The sequence below is a fragment of the Rhea pennata genome, chromosome 1 (assembly GCF_028389875.1).
Source record: "Rhea pennata isolate bPtePen1 chromosome 1, bPtePen1.pri, whole genome shotgun sequence".
NCBI classification, from domain to species: Eukaryota; Metazoa; Chordata; class Aves; order Rheiformes; family Rheidae; genus Rhea; species Rhea pennata.
The window spans coordinates 61,776,828-61,790,305 of NC_084663.1; the positions used below are offsets into that span (position 1 = coordinate 61,776,828).

The 13,478-nt window shown below is 38.6% G+C and overlaps 1 protein-coding gene across 1 annotated transcript in view; it reads right to left on the reverse strand.

The window, feature by feature from the left end:
* PARPBP (PARP1 binding protein) overlaps positions 1-13,478 on the reverse strand; it is a 48,553-nt gene that overhangs the window by 18,305 nt on the left and 16,770 nt on the right. The window lies entirely within an intron of this gene.

The following is a 13,478-nucleotide window of genomic DNA, read 5'->3' on the forward strand; positions in this document are numbered from 1 at the left end:
AGTATTGTCCAACATAATAGCCTACTAAAAAAATAAAGATTATAAAAAGGTAATGAATTCAGCATTTAGTAATACTCTGAGCCACAAAATAAAATCAACTTTTCCATAAAAGTTCAAAGAAAAGTTCCTCCTTTAAACCTGTATATTACTGTGTTGCTCATAAGCCATGAGTGTGAACAAAACGTTTCAGCAGAACTCAGATTCTAATTTAACAACCTAGTAATTTTTTCAAGTCTTTTGTGCTTCATCAAAGTGCTTCAGAATACCAATCTGCTTTTGATTTTATTAAAATAGATAGCAATTAGACTAAATGAACCCTACTTTCCATAAACGCATATATTAATCTCTTCATCACCTAGAATACCTACAGAAAAGATCATATACAAATATACTAGTTTAATTATGAAAAGTTCATATGGTCTAACATCAGAATTTTGCAGAATTGAATTTAATTAATATTAGGGTCTTTATTTCAACTGTTCTAATGGAAAGATGAGAAGGTATTTATGAATGCAGCTAAACTATCAGTTCGGATTGTTCATTTCTTTTCATGGTCCTGTACCTTGGATCATCCACATTACATGCATCATAGATTATTTTTGGAATTGCTTTTGGATTAAAAGTACCAAGTCTCCTCCCAAGAATAACCGTGGAGCAACCAGCAGTTGTAGTGGCACAGAGGATGCTCCAATAAGCAATACAGAGAGAATTAAACCATGTCTTATTCCCTCAGACTTATAAGACTTACATCATCTATAAAAATGGAAATATGGCAGGCTGTCATGTAGCCCTTTCATTATCCTGAGCATGTGAAAAATATCTATTCTCGAAGAAAACTCAAAGTTCTTACGCCCAAAGAATGGCCACAGGGGACCAAGGTGAGCCCAAGGCCATATGACAGTGTGTCTTAAAATACTCCAGACCTGGAGAATAGGGAGAAGCAGTTTAATTCCAAAAATTTTGCTGGCATCTTTCCATTCAGGGGCTGAAAATGCTGCCTTGGACAACACTGCTCGAAATAAATAAAATAACATGTGCATGGTCACATCATAAGAAAGGAGAAAATAAATGTTATGAGTGAATTGCTTAGTGTGCAAGAGTAATGTGTTGAAACATAATCAAAACTGAAATATTGAAAGAAGGCTTAATGGAATCTAGACGATATCTCCAGAGGTGCAAAACACTGAAATTAAGTAGGAGGCTGTTTCACCACTGCTTGGGTTTGGGCAGATGAGAAAGCATCACAAGGATACATTTTTTAGAAAACAATTCATACAGAGAATTTATCCTTCCCCACCCCCAAAAAAACGCAGAACTCCACATGTTGAGAAAATATACTCAACTGAAATTAGGAGACTGAGACAACACTTGGGAGATGTATCATATAACATTTGTTATATTGTTATAAGGCAGTGCTGGAGACAAGATGCTTTGCTCAATGAGCACTTTTTCTATTCTTAAAAAAAAAAAAAAAAAAGAAAAAAAAAAGCAGATTCTTTGCAAGAACAGTAGACTTGCAAAAAAGAAAACAAAACCAGTCTTCCAATGCAGGCCTTTTAAATTTGTGATGCTAAGTTCAGCATTGATTTTCTGCCAGAGCTACTTTATTTTATGTTTATTTTTTTTCTTTTTTTTTCCCTCTTTGAACCCTTGTGTATGTAATTCCTTGCTAGGTGCAAAACTAGCTGCTGTCTTCCTGACTCAGGACAGGCTTGCCACCTTGTATATGTCTCTTTCAAGTTACAGTTTCATAAAGCATAACGTTAGCAAAAGCAATTCTTTTTGTCTAGAGTTCCTGCTCTAATTCTTCCTCTACAGTAATCCTGCTTCAAGATTTGTTGCAATAATCTATCTTCCTTCTCTAATCAACCTACAGTTTCTTTCTCAGACTTAGGGAAACACTATGTTGCTGCAACAAGTAGACATTGTACAGGATGGCCAAACCTAAATCCCGTCATCTGAACTGTTAAATCTTGTTAAATCTCTTAAATCTTGCCTGTAACTTTAGAATTACTGATGCTTTACTTTGTTTTTCTACAGTTAAGTTTATAATTCAAATAAAAGGAGAAATGCAGCATTTTAAGCATAGCTTAACTCCAATCTATCTAGCTCATACACCAATAGTGTTGAGTAACACCAGCATTGGTGTTACTGTACCACAGATTAAAAAAAAAAAAAAAAAAAAAAAAAAAACTCCATATTTGTTCAGATGTCCTAAAGTCTGAACTGCTATTGGCACTTATGGGAGAAATTTCAGGTATGTCTATGATGCTGCAAATTACATCTCTGCCAAACAAAACAAGACAAAATAAAACAAAACAAAAAGCACTCAAAACAGTGCTAATGCCTTTGATGCTTTAGGTGACAAAGGCAAAAGAGATGATTATTGCTAATATTTCAGCTTCCTCCATGCTCAGTAGCTCCTACATACCATGTGATACCATGTGAATTCAAAGACAACTATGTTTTGTACATATGAAGATGAATTCCAGCTATGAGTGTCTCCATCAAATGGAACTCTGCCTATCTAGACTCATACTGCAAAATGGAAAATAAAACGGCAGGGCAAGAGAAGGGCAGGGACTGAGTCAACATAAGAAAACTGGTTTGTTTATACTGTTTTCTGTTAAATTATATGGAAAGGAGGAGGCCAGAGACCTTGCTGTTTTGGGTTATTCTGGCTGAATAAAAGTCATGTAAATAAATCAGAAACCCTGAAGCAAACTTGAAACTTCTTTGGCTTTTTCCAGGTACTCAAACCCAACTATTGCCACACAACTCTCAGTTTCATCTTTTAAAGATTATTCATTTAACAATAGTAAAATACAACCCAATTCACATTAGATTTGTGGGATCAGTTAAATATCGAAAGACTCTGCTTTGCAAAAGTTTAAGCATTCACTTATCCAAAAAAACAGTCACTGTGTTAAGTCTCTCTGCACACAAGTCGAGAATTATCTCGTCTTAGAAAGGATAGTATAAAAAAAAAAGAAAAGAAAATAATAAAAAAAAAGGAGATGCTGGTGTGCCACTGCTCCAAAAAACACAGTTCAGTCTAACCACAAGAGAATGAAAAGTTCAAGGAGGGAAAAAAAAACATGCAGTGCAAGCTGTCAAGAGGTAAGAAGAGAGCATTGCTGAAGAAAATTCTGAAGAAATTTGTCTCAGTGATACATATAGGAACTGTAGCCAAGTCTCCTTATACTTCTTGCCAAACTGCTTTATTTCCCTCTGCCCTTAACTGACACTTTCCAAAATAATACCTTCAAATAAGAGAAGTATTGTATTAACAAGCAGCATCTGCTCCACTAAAACTGCATTAAACCTAGAACTCAGTAAGACAAAAAAGCAGATGAAGTGATTGACTGAAGGTAACTATTTTTGCAAGCCAGTCCTTTCTATCTACAGAAATGTGGAGCTTATGTACATTATAATTTCCATACATTTTATATATGTAGCCTGGAAGAATACAGATTATTCTATACACTGCTAGGCATTAGTTAATTCATGTAATCTATCCCTAATTTAAATGCTATATAGCATATGCAATTTTTGATTATGCTGTAGCTTTCCACAAAGGAAAAAAATTCTTGATAAAAACACATTCTATGTTTATTTTTTTGCCTTTACTACCCAATGCCAACTGAGGATATTTGCTATTAGAAGTAAAGTTCATTTAATCTCTTTCTTCCCATATTCCTTCTTCTTTTCCAGGAAAGAGTTCCAGTTCCCCATCAGATATACACAGTACTAGCTGGAGCAAAGAAAAGGAAAAGTTTATTCATAATTCAGCTAGAATTCACATAAACAGGCCAAGGCATAAAATGCTGATCTAATCTGTGTGTGGATTAGTACTGAAACACCGTGCCATTTTACACCAGGATATATTATAATAGAATTCTCTATATCGTGAGTTTTGATTTTATAAGGCTTGAATATATTTATAAAATATTTGAACTACTTCATTTCTGTTATATTGTAAATACTTCAAAGCTTTCTATAGAAAATACTAACTAATGAAGTCTTATAGTTTGAAAAATACAGTCAATCCAGTCTGAATAGGAAAGGTATTCTTTTAACAGTTATATATGCCATCAAAAGCACACAGGAGATGGCTAGGGCACTGTCCAAGTTCATAGTATCCTTTCTGTGGCAGAGGAATATCATGTGCTTCCCAGAAAAGACAATTCAAAAAACTTAAGAAATAAGTACCTTAAAGATGGAATTAAACTAACTCAACAGTGATGATAAATAGTTATATTTAAAATAATAAGTGACCCACTCTGATACATTGCTCTTTTTATAGGTTTACATTACCTAGACAATCAGTTAATTGGTTGAATTTAACTTGACTGTAAATATTTGATATTGCTATATAGTAAATCTTTTTATATGAACCGAAGAAGGTGGAAAACTTATCCAACTTACAATTCCTAACAGCTATGAGCAGCAAAGATTTATTTTGAATATGGAATTACATGGATGAAATTATCTACCTTTAGACTGACCTATTTTCATCAGTCAGGCTGATACAAAGATTAAGAATTTTAATTCTTCCAAGTTTGAAAAATGAGCAAGAAAATTGAATTCAAGAACCAACTTGGTACATCAATGGAAGCAGTAACACTTGTCTAAGGCAATAGAGAACAGGCTGCTGACATGAAATATTCTAAGATAAAGTGTTTCATTCTCACCTTCTTGGCCTTTTGAGGCATATTGAAGGAGGACTCCCATCAAATCCAGTTAGCAGTAAACATCTGCCAGCTACCGATATAAGAAATATTAAAAGATAGCAGGGAGTTTTTGTGTGTTTGTTTTTAAACATCAGTAAATGTTCTTCTCTTTGAATCATGTGCAAGAATATTTCTTTGTTCAAGAGGAATGAACTAAAAGAAGGCTCAACTGGAAAACCCACAGCTCTCCTTATCTATGATAGAAATAACCAAAGAAACTGCTTTATAGTAATTATAAGGCTTACCAAAAAACAAACAAACAAACAAAAAATTCCCCACAACTTTAAAGTTACCATCTGCCACTTACTGTCAAGGAATGTTCAGACCCAAAGCCTGGATCTGCCAGCACTTTGATTATCTTCTATTGAGTGGTCTCAACCAAGTCAAACAGTGGCCAGCAGTGGCTCATCCAAGATTGCCCAGTAAATCCATGGCAGAAAAGCTAGAACCACACACTCCTTCCCTTTTGCAATGCTGCATTCCAGCTACTGAAGCAAAGGAAGATAGGGTCCAACAAACACCACTGTCCATTATATAATCCTGGTTTATTTTTTCATTTATTTTATTATACTTATTTTCCATTACATTCCTGATTTATTCTTTTATTTTCTGTCCACAAAATAAGGCAGGACTGCTGGGTGGGTCAGGTGAAGGGGTGACATGAGACCACACAATTCAAGACTATTTTAATGCATGGTTCTCAGAGGACTGAAATAAGACTTCACAGACAGTCTCAAAGTGTTTAGCTTTACAGATTTAATGTTCTATTAACATTTTTTTTAATTAATCATTCTCAAATATTTTAGGAGATGATCACTATCACCCATTAGCCACTTTTGACCATCACTGACCCTTACTGTCATTTTTTTTTTAATGGAAAGACCTATAGAAATAACCTAAATGACACATTTGTTTGACTCATTCTTATGAACAGCTACAGATCATAATTTGGAAAATATTATATTAGTAAGTTACATTTCTGTAGCTTTTGACAACAGAGAGGACAGCATATAGCAAAAGCTTACCAAGTTTCCCTATTCGCTCATTAGCGTCCCCATGCCATCTTTCTTTCAGTGATTATCTGCAACTTCTCTCACACTGAGGGACCTCTGTCCCATCTCCCTTCTACCCTGCCAGGATGACTGTTTGGAAAGTCTGTTTATGAACTATTATCCAAGAACGAGGCTCTGAAATAAGACACTACTTATCTCCAAATTCTATCACTTTTAAGTATCCTTTTTTTCAGTAGAGTTAAATTCAAAAGACTTACGACATTTAAACTTTGATAAGAATTGACAGAAGGAATGGCTTACTACCCTCAGCACAAACCAGTGCTAAAAGAAGAATAAACATTTCAGGTGGGATTCACTGCGCTCATCCACCAGCCAGAGAAAAACAGATGCCTGCATTAAGATAAAATCATATGCTAGAAATGCCTTGTTCATCATTGATTCTAATGGGAGTTTAAAAAACTAGTTCAACATAAAACTCTACCTAATATTAGGCATTATAAGTCGTAAGTCATCTTCTGTCACTGATTGTTTCTATTAAAAAACAAACAAAAAACCTCAGAGCTCATGCCTGTTTAAGCTCTTCTAACTTACACTATTTGTGTTCCGGTCCTGTTTATTGCCCATTCAGTTTTCCTTATCAATCTAGTCTGTTTCTTATGTTAAGGGCCATCAGTTTATAAAAGAGATTAATTGCATGCCTTGTAGATCTTGCTCTTACTGAGATTATCACATAAGCAAGCTTTTCTATCTACCTAGAATCTAACTGACATCATCAAGAACTCTTACAAAATTGGAGCCTAAGACTGCAATGTTAATATGAGGCAGAAGCATTTATACTTATTTTCTGGAAATAAATCTTTTGTGACAAAATACTAAAGTAGCATTAGAAACAGAGTTGAGAATGTGGACAATATTCAAAACCTGATAAAAAGCAGAACAGACTCCTGAAGCCCATTCCAAGAACAGGAAAGAATATATCAAAAATCTATTATACTAGGGTCGGTATTTTTATTTTTTCATTCTAATTTCTCCAGCAGAGGGGGAAAAAAATATATGACATAGTTATGTAAGATATGCAGTGGGAAAAAATGTCTTAAAACAGATTATAAACATCAAGTCATCACATTAGCTACATCTGTCACAGGTAAAAACAACCCACAGCTGCTTTCTTTGTTACAGATACAGCAAGTAGATTATTTTAGAATAATCTAATAAGAAGTGAACTGGACAGACACCCAGTTTTTAAATTTGGAATTACATGAACAGATTAGCAGTCTAATTATGATCTCAAATACAGAGTCATCTTAAAACAACTCCTCTCCTAGAACGCTCTGTATCACAACCCTTGTTCTCACAGGGGAGTTTATCCTCCCTGACATTTGCTGGAAGAGCATCATGGTGGAAGGCAAGCAGTCCAGTTAATTCCAGAAGGTGTGAAGGATAATTTCTTGGTACAAGTACTTAATGGGCCAGCCAGGGTGACACACAGCTGGGTCTGCTACTCACTAACAAGGAAGAAGTGTTTGGGTATGTGAAAAAAATCAATAGTAGCTTTGGCTTTAGTGGCCATAAAATAGTGGAGTTCAAGATCCTAGAGAGTGAGGAAGGCAAGCAGCAGAGTATAGAGCATGGACTTCAAGAGAGCAGACTTCAGCTTATTCAGTGAACTGGTAGGTGTGTTCCTGTGGGAGGTAGGAAGCTCTGGAACACTGGCATATCTTTAAGGCAGCGTATCACAAGCATAAGAACAGTTTATTGCAATACTCAAGAAAACGTGTAGACTTATAAGGAGACCAGCTTGGTTAAACAGGGAATGAATGATAAAGCTCCAATGCAAAAATGTAATACACAGGATAGGGAAACAGGAACAGACTATAAAGGATGAATTCAGAAACATTGCTCAGGCATGGAAGGATGGTGTTAGGAAACCAAAGCCCATTTAGAGTTGAGATTTATGGGGAATGGTAAAGGCAACAAGAGCTTCTATTGCCACGTTAGCATTACAAGGCTGAAGAAGGAAATGATGGACTGTTGTTGAATGAGGCAAATGATTTAATGACAGTGAACAGACAAACTGAGGCACTCAGTCCCTCAGTCTTCTCCAGCAAGGCCTCCCAGGCCTCTATGGTTACAGAAAGATTTCATGAAGGAGAAGAACTACTAGCAGTGAATGACAGTCAAGTCAGGGATTATGGAGAAAACACATAAAAGTCCATGGGACCAGATAGGCTGCATCCAAGAGTGCTAATAAAATTGGCTGAAGTCCTTGCAAGGCCAAACTATCATCTTCGAAAGGTCATGCAAATTAAGAGAGGTCTCCAACAACGCAGAAAAACAAATGTTGCACCCATCTTCAAAAAAGGCAAAAAGGACAATCTGGGAAACTACAGACCTGTCAAGCCTCACTTCAGTCCTGCAAAAATCATGGACTAAGTCCCATTGGAAGATATTCCTGGGCATGTAAAGAAGACAGTGACTGATAACATAAATCATGCTCAACTAACCTATTTGCCTTCTCTACCAAAACATCTGAATTTGTAGACAAAGGGAGGACAGCAGATGACATTGACTTTAAGCAAGGCTTTCAGCACCTTTCAACATCTTAATATTCTCACATCCAAGTTCAGATGCTACATTCTGGCTGGATGGACAACTAGATAAGTAAAATCTGGTTGTATAATCAGATTCAGAGGGTAACAGTTAAAAAGTCATATTATATTGGGCGGCTGATAAATGGACTACTGCAGGAGTCTATCCTGGGCCTGTCCCATTTAACAACTTTACTAGTGACCTGGAAGCAGTGACCAAGCACACGCTCATCAAGTTTGCAGATGACACCAACAGTAAATATGTTTGAGGGCTGCCATTCAGCAGCACCTAGAATGGACGAATGGACTGAAAGGAACTATATAAAATTCAACAGGTCAAAGTCTTGCACTCAGAAACGGATTTTTTTAAGTGGTACAGGCTGGAGGCTAGCTCTGTAGAAAAGGATCTAGGTCTTGGTGAACAACAAGCTGAATGTGAGCTAGTAGGGTTTCTCTGTCAGCAAAGAAAGCCAAAAGTATCCTTGCCTGCATTGACAGTGGCACAGCCAGTACTTTCAGGAATGTGATAATCCCTCTGTAATCACAGGACTACTGCATCTAGTTTTGGTTCTCCCCAATCCAGAAAAGACACTGATAAACTGGAGCAAGTGGATAGAGTGCCACCAAAATGGCCAGGGACTGATGCACGTGCCCTTTGAGTGAAGGCTAGGGGATCAGCTTGTTCAGCTTGGAGAAGAAAAGGCAAGGGGGTGGGGGAGGGGGAGAGAAGGGAAGACACACACACACCCCTACTAGCAGCCTTCCAGGAGAGGATGAATGGATGGATATAGGAAGGACAGAACAGAAAGGTTAGGAAGGGGAGTTGCCCTTTATGAGAGACTAGCTGGAATTCATGGAGCTCTGTCTGAGGATGAAACAGCTGAGAGCTTATGGGTCAGGATTAGCAGGCAGACCAACATGGGTAATATTGTCATGGTTATACTATAAACTTCCTCATCAGGAAAAAGAAGTAGATGAGGCCATCTTCAGACAACTGAAAGAAGCCACATGTTCACTGGCCCTAGACCTCATGGAGAAGTTCTACTATCCTGGTATCTGCTGGACAGACAACACAGCAGGGCACAGGCAGTCCAAGAGGTTTCCAGAGCGCACTGATGACAAATTCCTAACACAAGTGTTCAAGGACTGGTTGGGGATGTGGAAGTCAGGGGCAGCCTTGGCTGCAGGGACCATGAGACAGTGGAGTTCAGGATCCTGAAAGGAGGGAGTAGGAAAAAAGCAGGATCATAACCATAGATTTTGGCCTCTGGGGAACTGCTTGAAAGAATCCTGTGGGATACAACCCTAGAGAAGCAGGGGAGGAGTTCCAGGACAGCTGGCTGATACTTCAAAGATTACCTCCTTCAAGTCCAATTAGCAGAAAAATCAAACAAAGGCAGCAGCAGACCTGCATGGATGAAAGCAGCGCCTGACAGAACTCAAACACAAAGAGCAATCATACAAGAGGTAGAAGCAGGGACAAGTGACCTGGGAGAAACAGAGATACACTCCGAGTCTGACTGTGCAGGTACCAGGTTAGGAAAGTCAAAGCCCACCTGGAGTTGAATCTGGCAAGGGACATGAAGGGCAACAAGAGCTTCTAAAAGTACGTAAGTAACAAAAGCAAAACTAAGGAAAATGTGGGCCTACTGCTGAACGGGGCAGAGTAACTGGAGCAGTCTGGGTAACAAAGGACATGAAAAAGACAAAAGTACTCAATGTCTTCTTCACCTCATTCTTTACTTGTAAGACTGATCTTCAGGAATCCCAGGCAGCTGAGAACAGAGGGAAAGTATGGAGCAAGGAAGACTTGCCCTCAGTTGAAGGGCATCAGGTTAGGAAACATTTGAATTAATTGCACATACAGAATTCCATGATTTGTATATATTTGTGCATCCTGACAGGTTGCATCCACAGGTCCTAAAGAAGTTAGCTCATGTCACTGCAAAGCCACTCTTGATCATCTTTGAAAGCCACTTTCAAAGTCACTTCCATCTTCCAGAAAGGCAAGGAGGCAGATCTGGAGAATTACAGGCAAGTCAGGCTCACCTTGATCCCTGGGAAAGTGATGGAGTAACTCATCCCAGGAATCATTTCCTGACACATGAGTACAAGAAGGTCATTGCAAGTAATCAACATAGATTTACATAGGGGAAATCATTTTTCACCAATCTAATAGCCTTCCATGAAGAGATGATCAACTTTGTAGATGAGAAGAGAACAGTAGCTGTTGTTTATCTTGGGATTAAAAAGGCTTTTGACACTGTTTCTCATAACATTCTCACACAAACCAATGAAGTTTGGCTAAATACAGGGATGGTGAGGTAGATGGAGAACTAGCTGAACTGCCCACGTCAGAGGGTTGTAATCCACAGCAAAAAGTCCAGCTGCAGTCCAGTCACCAGTATCATAGGTGTGGATTCTGGGGCTAAAATTGTTTAACGTCTTTGTTAATGGCCTGGGTGATGGGACAGAGTGCACCCTCAGCACGTTTACAAAGGATGCAAAACTGGGAGGAGTAGCTGGTACACCCAGGTGGTTGTGCTGCTGTTCAGAGGAACCTTGACTGGAGGCTGGAGAAATGGGCTGACAGAAGCCTTGTGAAATTCAACACAGAGAGAGGCAAAGTCCTGCCCCTGGAAAGGAATAATCTAAGGCACCAGCACAAGCAGGGGGCTGACCTGAAAAGTAGCTCCAGACCCTAGAGGTCCTGGCAGACAACAAATTGACCATGAGCTAGGAATGTGCCCTTGTAGCAAAGCAGGCCAACTGCACTGGGGTCAAGGGAGGCGATCCTTCCACTTTACTTAATGCTAGTGAGACCCACATGTGGAGTGCTATGTCAAACTCTGGGCTCCCCAGTACAACACAGAAATGGGCCTACTGGCACAAGTCCAGTGAAGCGCCACAAAGATGACTGCAGATCTGGAGGATCTCCCCTATGAGGAGAAGCTGGGATGAAGCCTGGAGAATAAGGCTTGTGGGGTAGAGAGGGGACAGAATCCAATCAGTGTGTGTAAATATCTGATGGGCAGGAGTAAAGACAGGCTTTTCTCAGTAGAATCCAGTAATGGAAAAAGAAGCAGTGAGCACAAATTGAAACATCTGAACATTAGAAAACACTACTGTTAATGCCACCGAGTGCTGCAACAGGTTGCCCAGAGAGGTTGCAGAGTCTTCAACCCTGGGGGCTATTCAGAATCTGACTGGACACCATCCTGGAGACACAGGAGCACAGTCCTGCTCTAGTTGATCCCGCTTTGAGCAGGGTGGGGGGAGCTGGGCTAGACAATATCTAGAGGTCCCTTCCAACCTCAACTGTTCTGTGATTCCATGAACACCTACAAGGATGTAATCAAGAAAATGGAGCCAGACTCCTCGCAGCGGTACTTGGTGCTAAGACAACAGATAACAGGCATAAATTGAAACAAGAGAGGTCCCAACTGGATATAAGTTGGGAATAAGGAAATCTGGAAAGGAATATAAGGAAAACTTTTTACCATAAGGACTTACAAGCAGTGGAACAGGTAGCCCAAAAGAGGCTGCGCAGTCTCCATCCTTGGAGGTTTCAAGACTCGACCAGATAAAGCCCTGAGTAATCTAGTCTGACCTTGTAACTGATGCTGCTTTGAGCAGGATGTTCTACTTGAGCCTTCCTGAGGTCCCTCTCAGCCTGAATTATTCTATGATCCTAAATTCAGAGTGCTTTGCACATGCACATCTCCCAAGTTAAAATTTCAGGATGCAAGACTAAGGCTGTGTGAATGATACCCAATTAACCCAAACATTCAATACAAGACTATATAAAGTCTCATATGCTTTCTTTCCCAAAGCAGTATTATATCTTCAGATGTAATCGCAACTTCAGAAAGGCAGAACTCAAGAGAAATGGCATTTCTCCTATCAGGAAAGATCAATGCCCGAATCCACACGAATGCTCAAATTAAATTATGTAACTTCTATAATTAACTGTGAAAGACTGCTCACGGGCCTGACAAGAAGATCCACTCCAAAGCGTAATACTCGCTTCTTTAGGCTTAAACTGCTACTAATGTGAGCTGTGCAATAGTGTCACCTAGCGGTTAGTGCTTACAACGAAATCAGAGCCCAAGTTGGGGCAGGGGGGAGTACCAAAGCACCAACAAGTGCAGTCACCAATAGGACAAATGCCCTTCCATCACTTGGTTTTAAATCACACATAGATTTAGGGGACTCGACAGAAGAGTTCTTTCTGGATGCCAGAGGCATTACTATCTGGTCTGAAAGAGAATGACTTCCAGAATGATAAATAAATATTACACTTTTTCATTTATACCATCAGAAAAGTCTCCAGATCCTAAGGTGTATAATAATCATACACTTCATCAGCAATGCAATATCAATATGTTTCTTGCACAAAATGTAAATTATACAAGTTCTTCATTTACTACATAAACCTTGTTCCAGCAAGTCTACTTAGAATCTGTAAATAGCTTCAGGGTTGCAAGTCTTGTAAGATCCCAAAACTTTAAGTAACACTTGCTGCTGACTATTGAAATTTCACCTACTTCTTCAAAACCTACACACATCTGTAGAGTGAGAAGAGTCAAACTTCAGTTAGTTCAAAATTTCAGAGAACTGTTCTGCTCAGTGAATACTCCCTGAAACTACTGAAGTTTGTTGTAAGCAAACTTTGAAGCAGAAGTGCACTTCCTGCCATATTTGAGTCAAATCATTGTACTTTCATTAAATTTCCACCAAGATGAGCTTTCACTCATCTACTGTTCAGTTTCTTTTTTAGCTGAATGACTGGAGCACAAAAAAAAAATCTTTTATTCTCAACAGATCAGCATATACTTGGTTGTATTTTATCTACTATGTTCAAACTATTCTTAAGCATACCTCATTATTGTCCAACATCTTCAATTTCATTTCTAAGTTTTTAAAGCAAAAGAACATAATTCAAGCAGATGAAGGAAAGTGTCTTTTTGACATGTCTTCCATGATCATAAGGGCTACTTCATATTTTACATAGGTTCAAATTTCATAAAGTCTCCACTGCAACACCACTAGCTGAGACTTTGAATTGTCAGGGAAGTAACAACCAAAAATACCATAATTTTCTTGCAACACAACAATACTGAGACCTGGTTTTGTACCTTGAC